Source organism: Leptonychotes weddellii, chromosome 16 (assembly GCF_054177405.1).
Source record: "Leptonychotes weddellii isolate Sample4059 chromosome 16, ASM5417740v2, whole genome shotgun sequence".
NCBI classification, from domain to species: domain Eukaryota; kingdom Metazoa; phylum Chordata; class Mammalia; order Carnivora; family Phocidae; genus Leptonychotes; species Leptonychotes weddellii.
The window spans coordinates 46,741,815-46,755,552 of record NC_138384.1 but is presented as its reverse complement, the minus strand read 5'-3'; the positions used below and the strand labels follow the sequence as shown (position 1 = coordinate 46,755,552).

The window sequence follows — 13,738 nt, the reverse complement described above, 5'->3', positions numbered from 1 at the left end:
GGTCTGGCCCCTGGCGTGCATTTACCTGGTTCAGGGCTGCCCCAGCCAGAGACATAGCAGGTGCTCCCCAGTTGGGGTTCCTGGGTGGGCAGGTCCAGGACCCTCACAGCATCTGTAATCTGGGCGGGCTCTGCCAGGCGCAGCAGCATGAGGTCATGGCTATAGTCCTCTCCGGGGAGCCGGGTATGGTTCTTTAGGAGGTTCAGCTTGAATTCAGGGTGTGGGAAGCTATGACTGACCTGGACAAACTGGGCTGTGTCTTCATGCTCGAACAGGTTGTGGCGACCCAGCCAGAGCTGGTAATTGCTGGGGAGAGAGGGGGCCCCAGGGAATGAGGAGAGAGGAGGGGGAAAGGGAGATGGGGCCAGGGAGCATCCTGAAGACAGAAAGAAACAAGGAGTAACCTTGGAGGGAGAGAGAGAGAGAGAGCCTGCAGGAAGGAATTAGTCATGGAAAAATAGAGACCTTGGGAAAACAAAAGATTGTGACAGCATGAAAGGCAGATCCAGAGACAAAGAGAAGCAGTGAAAAGGAGAGAGCTTGAAACAGAAGGAACAAGGCAGAGGGTAGAACAGGGAGCCAGAATGAGCTCAAAGGGGACAGGAGAGGAAGCGAAAAGGCAGCGACCCTGAGAAAAGGTCCATGGAAAGAAGCAAGAACAGACAAGAAGAAGGAGCAACAGGTCCAATGAGACAGGGACAGGAAGCAAGGGGAGAGGGTGAGATACAGATGGTGGGGGGCAGCCTGAGAGAAAACAGGGAGGGAGGACCCCGAGGGGCTGGGAGGGGGCCTGGGGTCAGCTCAGCTGCAGCTGGGGCCGTGGGGTTGGCTCCCCAGCAGCGGGTGGGCTGGCCCGCAGCCCAAGTTTGGCATCCCCCTCCCTCCCACGACCTCCTCCACCTCCTCCCTCTCCCTTTCTCCACCACCCCCTTCATCCCCAGACTGTCTCCTCTGCCCGTCCTCCACCCTCCCCTTACTACTCCTCCCCCTCTTCCCCACTCCCCCTCCTCCTCCTCTCTCTCCTCCTTCCTCCAGGGCCCCCACCAGGCTCCAGCTGAAACCAGCCCTTCCCTGTGTCCCCTGCAGAGCATCATTGTCCTTGAGGGAGGAGCTGGGCACATGAGAAGCCCCCTCACACACACACACACACACACACACACACACACACACGTCAGGATAATCCCTTCCTTTTCTCTGGGGGTCCCCCTCAGTCCCATCCTGGGGGTGCTCAGCCGTGATGGGGGAGAGGAAGTGAAGCAGAGACCCAGAGAGAGAGAGAGATGGGGCAGAGAGATGGAGGGTGAGACCTACAGTGACAGGGAGGCAGCAGAGGGACCCAGAGGTGGACAGACACAGGGAGACACACAGAGACACCGAGACCAAACAGAGAGAGAGAGACAGGGATAAATCATACTCAGATAGACAGACACATAACAGAGCCAGTTACTGAGAGACACAGAGACACAGTTACAGGGAGAGACAGAGACACAGGCTGCCATGGGAGGGCTTCCCTGGGGTTGTCCCTGCCACTCTCCATGGGACCCAGACCAGTACCATCTGTTTCCCTCAGTCCCCCAGCCTCCCCTGAGGTGAACCCAGGGTCGGTGCCCAGTTGTTTATTCCTGTGGGAGCACAAACACCCCCTCCCCAGACCCACTTGTGTGAGCAGTGGGCAGCTGTGAGCACTCACTGTGGGTGCACAAGGACACCCCCACACCTGACACCGCTGAAATTGTACACAAGCGACAGCCAGGGTTGGAAATTCTTACACTCCGAGCCTCTGTTGATTGGGGACTGGATGGGAGGCACAGCACCTGCAGAGGGGTGCTGGGTCAGGGCAGGTGGGAGGTAGCAATGGGGCTGGGAGGACCTAGGCTAGGAGAGGTACATGGGCGCAGAAGAGCAGGGCTGGGCATCTGCGGAGATGGGCAAACGGTACGGAAAGAGTCTGTAATTCTCCTGCAGTCTCTTAATTGGGTTTAGATGGGTCCTGCCTGGGGAGACACTCTGCTGAAATAGACCCCACCCCAGGAATCAGGTAGGAGAGAAGAAGGCAGCATCTGGAGCAACTTGTGCTGTGGATACCGGTGTCCTGCAGCGATTCGGAGTTCCTGGACGGGGGAACAACTGGCTTTGGTGGAGGTGTTGGCTCAGAGAAGAGGAAGGGTTGTAGAAACAAGTGTTAAGGACTTCAAAGGAGAGGGTCATTGACTGAAAGGAAAGAATTTGGGGGCCTTTAAGGGGTCTCGGACTTAGATATCTTCTATGCCTGAGGTGGCATTTGAGGTTCTGAGAAGGTTTCAGTGTTTAGGGGATGGGGCTGAGAGGTGAGAGCTGGATGGGAAAGGTCACCTGGGGGCTCAGGAGCCAGAGCACTGGACCCTGGAGAACTAGGAGGTAGGACAGGAGGTTCAGGGTCCCCGGATCCAGTGAGGAGGGGACGCTGCTTGGAAGAGTTGGGGAACCCCAAAGAGAGAGACAGAGATGCCCCCAGGCTGTGTCTGTCTGGAAACTGCCTGGGGGGTCACTGGGAAGAAGCAGGTACCTACTGTGGCAGTGACGACTGTGAGGAAGATGGCAGGGTGAAGAGCTAAAGAAGGTTTTGTGGTGGGGGTGGGAGAGGTAGGAAGAGACTGGGTACCCTGCCCAGGCTGGATTGCGACCTGGAGGAATAGGGCTGCACAGATGGGGAGAAGGGATGGCCTTGTAGGGGTGGCAGGGTCAGAGCACCATGGGAGTCAGGGTCCCTCTCCCTCTCTCAGATCCACTCCACTCACCAGTCCACCCCAGGGACATTGCCAGGCACAGGACCAGGAACCACATGGTGACAGAGTGTCCAGGAGCTGGCACACTGTGAACTAGGAGCTGGGGGGCAACCCTGGGGAGCCTTTAAAGCCTACACCCCCCATGGCCATGTCCCTGATCTGCTGCCACCAAGAAGCTGGCCAAGGCCTGGTGGGAGGGATGGAAGAGCAAGCACCTGTTGTTCTTAGGCCCTTAATCATGCTGGATATATTCCGGGGTCTGAGGCCAAATGGGCCAGGGCCTACAGCTCTGTTGCCTTGCTCTTGGTGACACAGGCAGTGAGGGGAAGCCCAAGAATGACAGAATCAACAGCTCTGGAGAATCAGGACGCCTATTACAAAGCCTCCAATGCCTACACTCCAAGAGAGATTTCACACCCCAAAGCCCATCGGACCCTCAAATACATGCACTATGTCCCTGAAGCTCTCTGATCTCTGCACCTCCCTGAGCCAAGATGCCTGTCCCCCAACTTCCAACATCCCTGAAATATGTGAGCTTGGCTTTCAGAACTCCGAGATTCCTGTATTTCCAGATGCAGGAATGAGTTCCCCTACTATAAAGTTCCCATCAAAATGAATTCTTGCAGTGCCAGAACTCCACAAGCCCAGCACTACTGGACCCAGAGATATGAAATTCCAAAGGTATCCTGGAGCGAGTCTCCTAGCATCCCCAAATCCAATGTTCTCCAAAAATGCAGGGGTCCTGACATAGAGCCTCTCCCAACTCCTCATCCCTCAACGGGGGCATGTGATGACCCAAGACACCCAGATGACCTGCCCTTCCAGGTCAAGAGAATCCTCAGCAAATCCAGTGGTCCCACTCCAATGAACATTTAGATCTCGGGGGCCTCGTTAATGCACCTCAGGATTAAGTGGCACTGAGTATCATGTTTTGGACTCCCAGAAGAGATTCAAGAACTAGAGCTTTCGGGCCTCCAGTGTTGACCCACAACGTGTCCTACATGCTGTAGACAGAATGTCTGTGTTCCCCCCAAATTCATATGTTGAACTCCTCTCCCCAGTGTGATGGTTTGGGGGGGTGGGGCCTTTGGGAAGTGATTATGTCACAAAGATGGAGCTCTCATGAATGGAAGGAGTGCACTTAAAAGGGATCCCTTGCCCCTTCTGCCATGTTAAGACACAGAGAGAAAAAAGCCATCTATGAGCCAGGAAGGGGGCTCTCACCTGTGGAGACATGGGGGTCCAGCCCCTCTCATGTCAAGCACTTGATCAAATCTTTCCCCTCTCTGAGCTGAGCAACATGAGAAGCTCCCAACATAGGAAGTGAGAGAAGTGGTCACAGTCACTCACAGTGAAGACCATAAAGACTGGGGTACAAGAATACATTCAGTCAGTGATCTGACCTCCCCCACACACAGATCAGTGTCACCCTGTGGGAGAAATGTGCCTCAGCGTGAGAGAGGAACCCCTGGATACAGTGCCCAATCCCCATTCTAATCCCCATACACAACCTCAACCAAAACCCAGTACAACCCAACCCAACCAACCCAAACCCCAACCCCACACATGTCCAACCCAAGGCATTCAGGTGTGGACCCAGTGGATCAGACTCCAGTACAACACCTGGACATAGAGCTGGGCACTGAAGATGACAGAGACATAGCTGGAGATCCAGGCTTCAGGACAGGACATATTTATCCATCTCTACATCAGTCCCCAAGTCAGATGCTTGATGTTCAAGGTCTCTCACTGCATTTCACATATGATGACAAGGTTCACAAGTGCAGGCAAATAGGAGACAGGTAAGGCCTTGCACACTTGCCACACACACACACATACACACACACACAGAGCTGCACTGTGCACAAGTACCAAACACGCAGATTTCAAGGTCAAAGAACCATGAACCTCTACACTGGGAAACACAGATATCCCCTCAAGGTCAAGCCACATACACACACACACAGACAGGAGCCAACACTAGGGCAGGATTTGACACAGATCCCACAGATCAAATGACCACACTCTTCCCACTGTTGTTGGAATTGGGCTGGAACTCTGGTGAGCAGAGGGCATGCAGTTGTGGTGGAGGAAGAGCATGAGGAAAACTGAGTGATGTTACCTTTCCCTTTCTTGGGGGGAAAGGTAGAGGGTGAGTCTGGACTCATGTTGTTAGAAATTCTCCATGGGCATGTCACATGTCTTCAGAGCAAAGGAATTGATACATTTTTTACTCTGGACTGTCTTCCAAGATGTTTGTCTATCATGCAGCCTTTCAAGATGGTATCTCCCTCAGAGAAAGTTTGTTTACTGTCCATGATTTAATAAAAGATAGTATTTGTTTACTGCCAAGGACAATAAAAATTATATGTCCCTCCAGAGCAATTTTGTTTGCAATCCAGAATTATAAAGATCATATCTCAGCCAGAGACTAACTTTGGGCAAACTTGCCAGCAGCCCCCTTATGAGATTAAAGATTCCTAAGCTCAGATCCTCAGCTATGGCACAAACCGCTGTGTGCACAGAATCCATCTCTGCTCCTCTGATCACCCCCAGAGACCTTGGGGAGCCAGGTGAACTGGTGTGGATATAAAACCTATGCTGCCTGCTCTGCCATGAGTAGTAAAATCCTGCCTCTGACCCAGGATCTGGTGTGTTCTGCTAGTACCCATGAAACTGGCCAGCTAACATTTGTTTGCAAGGTGGTAAAATCTTAGACTCTTCAGAGTTCTTGACAAATAGCTAGGCACTGAGGCAGCACCTGGCCAGATGGAGCTGAGAGTGGGCAGGGGACCCGCTGGGTTCAGCCACATGGTGGAGGACAGACCAGAACTGAGCTGAAGCCTAGGGGAGAGGTGTAAGCAGTGGAGACGCTGGATCCTTCTCCCCCATGGATCCCTCCAGACACAAAGTCATCCCACCTGCTCCTTGAGAAACTTCCTTTTACCACTCATGTCTCTCCCCCTGCCCAACACACTCTTCCTCTTGGGCTCTCCCTCTGGGGAGAGTATACTGTTCCCTGAGGCACCAGGACTGACCCCAGGTGCCTCACAGCCTTTCAGACACGAGCCACTGCATGCTTGCTCCCTGGATCTTCTCCATCCCCTAGACCCTGGCTCAGACCACATCTCTATTTGGACCATCTCCACATCATCCTCCCTCTCTTCAGGGACTTCCCATATATCTCCTTTCAAACTGCCAGATGCTCTTCTTTCCCAATCATGCCTTCATTTTAACAGCAGACACCAGCATGTCTGGAAACTCATTTTGCATTGTAATTCAGCCACTCAGAGTGTAAGACTCTAGGTTTGGATTTCAGAAATCTCAGTTCTGTGGCTATAAAAGGTAAATGGTTCTTTCAGGACAGACATAGAATGGTGAAGACCACCAGGAGCAGTTTGCTTGCAGTTCCTAAAGCCAGAAATACACTATACACCAGAAATACATCTTACCTCAGGGATATATGAACTCTCCACTCTTTTTTTTTTTTTTTTTAGATTTTTTTTTCTTAGAGAGAGTGCTCATGAGCAGTGGGGCTCTGAGGGTCTAGGCTAAAAGTTGGAGCTGTGCTGTGGAGTTGGAAGGACATGGGGGCACAGGAGCACAGCTCTGGGTCTGGAGAGATGGACAAGCAGTTTGGGAAGGTTCTGGAATTCTGGAGCCATCCCTGGGGTTGTAGATTGGTGGCAGAGACTGGGTGGGGAGACTATGTTGAGAGTAGAGCCAATCACAGGGATCAGGCAGGAGACAAGAAGGCAGCATCTGCAGTAGCATGTGGTGTGGGGGCCAGGTGATTTGAGGAATCACACTGGGGGAAGAGGCTGTGTGGTCTGGGATGTTAAGAGTTTCCAGAACCCCAGCATAAGGATCCCAGAGGGACAGAGGCTGAGAGAGAGAAGCTGTAGTGAGTCCCATGCTGGAGAACCTTCTTAGACCTGCGGTGAGCTTTTGAGGTTGTAAAACATCACTGATTTAGGTAATAGTTCTGGTGGGCTAAGTAGAGCATCTTGGATGGGTTTAGGGTGTTTGGGAGTGAGGGATCCCAGAACTGTGGCTGGAAGCTTTCAGTTTGGCTGAGAGTTGGGAGAACTGGATATTTCCCTGTCACACGGTGACAGAAAGGATGAAGGCCAATGCTAGAAGTGGTCTCTTATGAGCTGTTGGCATTCGAAGAAAGTGGGAGGTCCAGGAACAAGGTTGGGGTCATGGTGGAATGCAAGCAGGGAGAGAGGGGTGAGTGATAGTCATCCTGGGGTGGGGTAAGGGATGGCTCTTTCTGTCTGAAGAGCATGGAAGTCATGATGTGAGGTAATGAGGGGACTTTGGATTCTCTTAGGTGTGGTCTCAGAACCAGAAGGGAAAAGGCAGCAAAGCACTTGAAGATCTAGGGATCCTGGTTCATCTGACCACCCAAATCAGGAGTATCCTCATGCAAAATCCAGTACTTCCTGCAATGGACTATGTAGGTCTCAGGAGGTAGATTCATGCGTCTCAAGGTTCACCTTTGGGGGTCTCAGAGGAGAAAGAGAATGGTTTTCTAGGTTTCCACCATTTTGATTACCAAGGCTGTTCTGAAAAATCAGAGCAACTCATGATGGTCCAGCCTGAGATATGTGTTATAAACTTGATAAGAAATCCTCCTCCTTTCCTATTTGAGTAACTAAAGAAGCTCTTGGTGTATTGAGGGGCACCTGGCTGGGACAGTTGGTAGAGCATGGAACTCTTAATCTCATGGTGGTGGGGTAGGTGAGTTCGAGCCCCACATTGGGGATAGAGTTTACTTTTAAAAAATAATGAAATGTCCTCTTTTAAAAAATAAAATAAGTAAGTAGACATTGTACAACTGAAACTAAAATAGCATAGCATGTTAACTATACAGTAATTTTAAAAAAGTGGGCAGAGGTAAACCCATTTTAAGATCAGAAGAACTGGAGTAGAGGAATATAGTCAGTCAGGGGCCAGAAAACCCACATGCAGATCGGGGGTCCCCCAAGTCACCCTGTGGAGAGACCTTCTGGATCCAGCACCCCATCTCCATCCTGACCCTCATCTACAACCCCCCCAAAAATACCACCTGACCCACCCAACTCAATCCTAACCCAACCCCATACAACCCCAACTCACTAATTTCAAACCAAACCAATTTCTGGACAATGGCCCTTCCACAATGGAGCCTTGGAGTCTAGGATTCCTGGAGAGATGACATCCAACCTTGCTCATCCATCTTTCCACCATGGCTCCCTGTGGTCTTGGGCTCCTTATCAGACACCAGGGCTCAGCCAGATGCCACCCAGACCCCACCCACAAGGGGGCAGGCGTGGGCAGCACTCTGGGTAGTGCAAGTGGTGGGTGAAGTCACACAGGTGGGGCTAGTTTCAACAACATGACCTCATGGTGATTACCTTGTGTCTCACAGCACTTGCTGCATGATGCCTGAAACAGCCCACAGTTGCCCTTGGGCATTGTGTTTATGCAGACTGCATTCACACCCACATGGAGCTGTGTAGGCAGATGGCTATGCACAAGTTGAGTGTGGGGTAGACAAAAAGACCAAAGTGTAAACAAGCTGGGCTCTCTCAACCCTATGGGATGTTGGAGTTCCACTTACCTGCTCTTAACATCCTAGAGCCACAGTCATGCCCTGCCTCTCAGATTCCTTGCAGTCCTGAGGCAAACACACATGGGCTCTAGCCCCATGACTCCAGTGCATCCTTCCACATAGTATGGGAGTTGGGAAATGTCCCTTATCCTGTTCCCCAAACTAGAAGTTCAGGTCCCCTATCTCCCACAACATCCAGGAGCCAACCCCCAGACTTCTCCATCCCCAGATCCAGCTTCATGCCGTCCTGACCTCCCCAGTCAGGCCTCCTCAGGACCCTAAGTCCTGCACCTGACACAGCCTTTGGCAGTGGGCCCCATGCAGCACATCATGTGGGGAGATGAGGGAAGCAACACAGTTAAATGTCCACACATTGAGGGTCATTTGCCAGAGCTGGGAGTGGAGCTCACACTCCTCACCTTCCGGGACCTTGTCACCATCCTGGGTCTCTGGGAAAGTGAGTGGAAAATCCCTCAGGACAAGAGCATTTTCCTATATTGTTACCACTTCCCTGTGCCCTGCTCTACCTACATATTATTCATATATGCTGTTCCTGCAACTTCTCCAGAAGTCTTTTTTTTTTAAGATTTTATTTATTTATTTGACAGACAGGGCACAAGCACAAGCAGGGGGAACAGCAGACAGAGGGAGAAGGAGAAGCAGGCTCCCTGCTAGCAAGGAGCCTGATGAGGGGCTCCATCCCAGGACCCTGGGATCATGACATGAGCCAAAGGCAGACGCTTAACCCACTGAGCCACCCAGGTGCCCCCAGACATCTTTGGTTTTTTTAAGCAATGCTCTTCCTCTAGGTTGTACAACTGCTGCCTATTTTTCCAGAAATTTCCCCCACCTCCTTTGACCTCATTAGTTATAGACTCCTGTGTGTGTGTCTGTGTGTACACGTGGGTGCGTGCACATGTTCAGGTCTTAACTGTCCACATATATGTTGCTAAGGTCAGAGCCATACACACAGAGACATGTATGTTAGGGCAGGATTTGCATATCCAGGTCAAATGACCACGTTCTGCCTGGTCAGGCTGGGGAAACATGGATGTGGTCAGCAAGATTTATATGGAAGGAGGAAAAGCTTGTCCTGCAGAAAATGATGGAGGGTATGTTGTAAACAGTGTTGGAATAGAATTCTCCATGGACTCCCATGTTTCTGCATGTTTTCTGAGCGAAGGAATTAACATATTTTGCCTACATAGGAGTTTTGTCTAGCAACCAGTCTTGCAAGATGGTTATTTCCTTCAGAGCAGTTTGTTTACTGTCCAGGACAATAAAGATGTCTCTCAGAAAAAAAAAAATCTGTTTCTTGTCCTAGCTAATAAAGATACCATTCTGCTCTCATAAAGATTTATCTGTTGTCCAAAAAATAAATATGCCTCCAGGACAGATCTGCTTATAGCTCAGATTAATAAAGATAATATCTCTCTCCTGAGCAAGGATTGTGCAGATTTCCTGCTGCCTCTGATGAGATTGTGGATTTCTAAGCTTGTTTTCCTCCATTGAGGTAAAAAAAAAACACTGTGTCTGCAGCATAAACCTAGAAATGGGGACTCCCGCAACTCCATAAAGAACCTATACAAAAATCTTGCAGATCACATTGGTTAATAGTGAGAAACTAGATTCTTTCCCCCTGTGACTGCAAACAGGGAAAGGGTGTTTTTTCTCATGTCTCTTATTCAACATTACACTGGAAGTCCTAGCTAATGCAATAAGAACCCACCACCAAAAAAAGGAAATTAAAGGTATACTAACTAGAAAGGAAAAACTAAGAAGGTCTTTGCTCCCAGATGACATGATTGTCTATCTATAAAGCCACAGAAAAAATTGACAAACCTCATGGAATTAATAAGCAATTACAGCAAGGTTCTATTAACCCTAAAAATAAAACTGTAAATTATTTTACCAGCAACATGGGTTTATTTAGGAATACCAGAGAATTGCAATTTGAGACAAGCAACCTATGGCAAAACCATAGGCAAGTCCAGAGAACACAGGGTAGGAATGCTCTTTTATAGAGGAAAGGAAAGAGTTGGAGGGGCTGTTATGAACAAAAAGTCCACTGGAGTAACTGGGAGTTTGCAGGGCAGTGGCTTCTCATTGGCTGAGTTGTGATGGTCCTTCACTGGTGGGGGTGTTGCCCAGAAAGGAGAAAATCTTTCTTTTTCTTGCTGGGTTAGTAAAATATATGCTTCTTCTTATTGAAAATGTAAGGTATGTCTCTTCTTGTTGGTGTCTGCAACTGACAAATGTTAGAGCATCAGAGCTCCCCCTTCTGGCCCCAGACTCCATTTTAAATTGCCTTTTATTAATTTTTCAGTTGCAAAATGCAAGGCTAGTATCTAGAAGTCAACTGTCTTTTTACATAACAGCAATGAACAGTAGGAATTTGGAATTAAAAACACAATGCCATTTACATTAACACTCACAAAAATGAGATCTTAGGAACTAATCTAAGAAAATGTAAGATCTATATAAGGAAACTACCAAACTTGATGAATGAAATCAGAGAAGGTCTAAATAACTGGAGAGAGATTCTATGTTCATGGATAGGGACACTCAATATTTTGAGATGTCAGTTCTTCCCAACTTGATTTATAGATTCAATGAAACCCCAATCAACATCCCAGAAAGTTACCTTATGGACACTGACAAACTGATTTTAAACCTTATATGGAAAGGCAAAAGTCCCAGGACAGCCAGCAAAATCAGGAAAAGAAGAAGAAAGTTGGAGAACTGACACCATGTCAAGACTTACTATAAAACTACAACTATCAAGAGAGAGTTGTTAGTGAAAAAATAGATCAGTAGAATGGAATAAAGAGTCAAAAAAAAAAAAAAAGATCCACACAAATATAGTCAGCAGACTTTTGACAAAGGAGCAATGGCAATTCACTGCTGAAAGTCATAGTCCTTTCAACAAATATTGTGGAAACATATTAGACATCCACAGGCAAAAAAAAAAAAAAGAGAATCCAGACTAAGATTTTACCTTTTCACAAAAACTGATGCAGAATGGATTATAAATGTAAAACAAAACCATAAAACTGCTAGAAGCTAACACAGAAGAAAATCAAGGTGACTTGGGGGTTTGTGATAAGTTTTCAGATACAATAACGAAACATGTTCCAGGAAAGAAAACCATGATTAAGTTGGACTTTAGGAAAAGTAAAACTTCTGCTCTATGAAAGACACTATCAAGAAAATAAAAAGACAGGGGCGCCAGGGTGGCTAAGTCGTTAAGAGTCTGCCTTTCGCTCAGGTCATGGTCCCAGGGTCCTGGGATCGAGCCCCACATCGGGCTCCCTGTTCAGTGGGGAGCCTGCTTCTCCCTCTCCCTCAGCTGCTCCCCCTGCTTGTGTTCCCTCTCTAGCTGTGTCTCTCTCTGTCAAATAAATAAATAAAATCTTAAGAAAAAAAAAAAGACAAACCACAGACTGGGAGAAAATATTTGCAAAACACATATCTGATAAAGGACCTGTATCCAAAATATAGAAAGAACTCTTAAAATATCAACAATAAGAAACAAACAGTCCATTAACAAACAACCAGAAGATCTGAATAGACACCTAACCAAAGAAGATAGAGGACAAATGACAGATACCATATAAGCAAACAAAAAGATGTTCAATATCATCTGTGTACAGGGTCGAATTGTGTCCCCAAAACAACATGTGTGTAAATTGTAACCCCAGGTACCTGTGAATGTAACCTTATTTGGAAATAGAATCTTGAGACAAAATCAAAGAATACTAAGGATTGCAATCACAAAAAGCTAGGAAGAGACAAGGAAGGATTCTTTCCAGGAGCCTTCAGAGGATCGTGGCCCTGCCAGCAACTTGATTTAAGTCTTCTAACATCCAAACTATGAAAGGAGAAATTTCTGCTGTTTGAAGCCACCCAATTTTTGGTCCTTTCTTATGGCAGCTCCAGGAAACGAACACAAGGCTTACTTTGCCTTTCAGTCCTCCTCCATCACCACTGGGAGATTCACTCACTGCAGCAATGGGGCTTCATGGTCTGGGACACAGAACAGATAGCTCAGAGAAGGCAAATAGAGATAAGATGTTCAGAGGCAGACCCATGGGAGGTCACCCTCCAGCATCTGACCCCATCCATCTGACCATGGATGGATGTCCCAGGGGTCAAACACCAGGAGTTTGTCACGGAAGGTGTTTGACTCTGTGGCTGATGTTTTTGGCTTCATGAGCATGAGAGTGTTGGCTTTTCTAATTTCCCAATTTGTGCACACATGCATGTGTGTGAGCATGCGCGCGCGCACACACACACACACACACAATCAGTTATCTCTAACATGGGAAGGTCAGAAGCCAGGCACCAGACCCAAGGCATTCTGTACGTGGTCATCATGTAGGTACCCTGCTAGAAAGATGGGGACTCACCCAAGGACTTTTAGCCCAGGTTCCACAAGTTCTCCTTCTCTCCCCATTCTCCTTCCTCCAGGAAGTCACTAGGCAGGGAGGGTTGTCTGACATTGAAATCATGGCCCAGAGACATGGAATGTAGGAGAACAGCAAGCCAGAGTGTGAGAGGGAGAGGGAGAAATGCAGAAGAAGCTGGAGAGAGTGACTTCGGCAAGACAGAGCTGGGCACTGGCTCCATTCAGCTCCACATCCAGAATTAGAAGGAGGGGGAGAGATGGACTCAAAAACGGACAGACACAGAGAGAAACAGAGTCAGACATGGAGTCAGAGAGATAGAGAGACTGAGTTAGAGATGGACACACACAGAGGACCACAGTCCAGGAGGCAGAGAGGGAGGGAAACCTCCAGAGGGTGATGGAGGCACAGGACCTGAGAGACAGAAAGTCCAGTAGATGCACCACAGGGCTGTTCATGGGGCCACCTCTGGACTCCTGGGTCCTATTCTTGGCTGAGCCCCTGCCTTCTTCCTCCTTGGTGGGGTGAGGATTCATTGATGAGCGTCTTGGATTGGATATGTCTCCATGGCCAGCAGACACATTCAAGGTGCCATGATTTTTAAGCTAAACTCTGGGGCTGCTCCGATCCCAGACCCAGGTGAAGGAGCCAGGAGAGAGGTCAAGAGTAGGAACACAAAGAGAGACCCCTGAACCAGTCCCTAAGGCCACTGATCTCTCTCTCTCTCATCTATCAATCAATCTATCTATCTTTATCTCTCTTATCTCTTGTTTTCAGTGTCTCTGTTTCTGATCGATTACTTTTGACCTTACAGGAGGGTCATTCCTGCCTCCTCTGCCCTTACCTGCACACTCCCCCAGTGAGGTGCCAATGCTGCTGAGTGCCCTACTCCCCAGCACCACAGTAGAGAGTGGACATCTTTTACAGCTCCCTCATCAAACTGCGAGAATCGTTCTGGGGTATTTGCC

At 48.7% G+C, this 13,738-nt stretch overlaps 1 pseudogene; it reads right to left on the bottom strand.

The window, feature by feature from the left end:
- Positions 1-2,823, bottom strand: part of LOC102728136 (kallikrein-1-like) — a 4,561-nt pseudogene extending 1,738 nt beyond the window's left edge.
- Between the last annotated feature and the right edge of the window lie 10,915 nt (positions 2,824-13,738).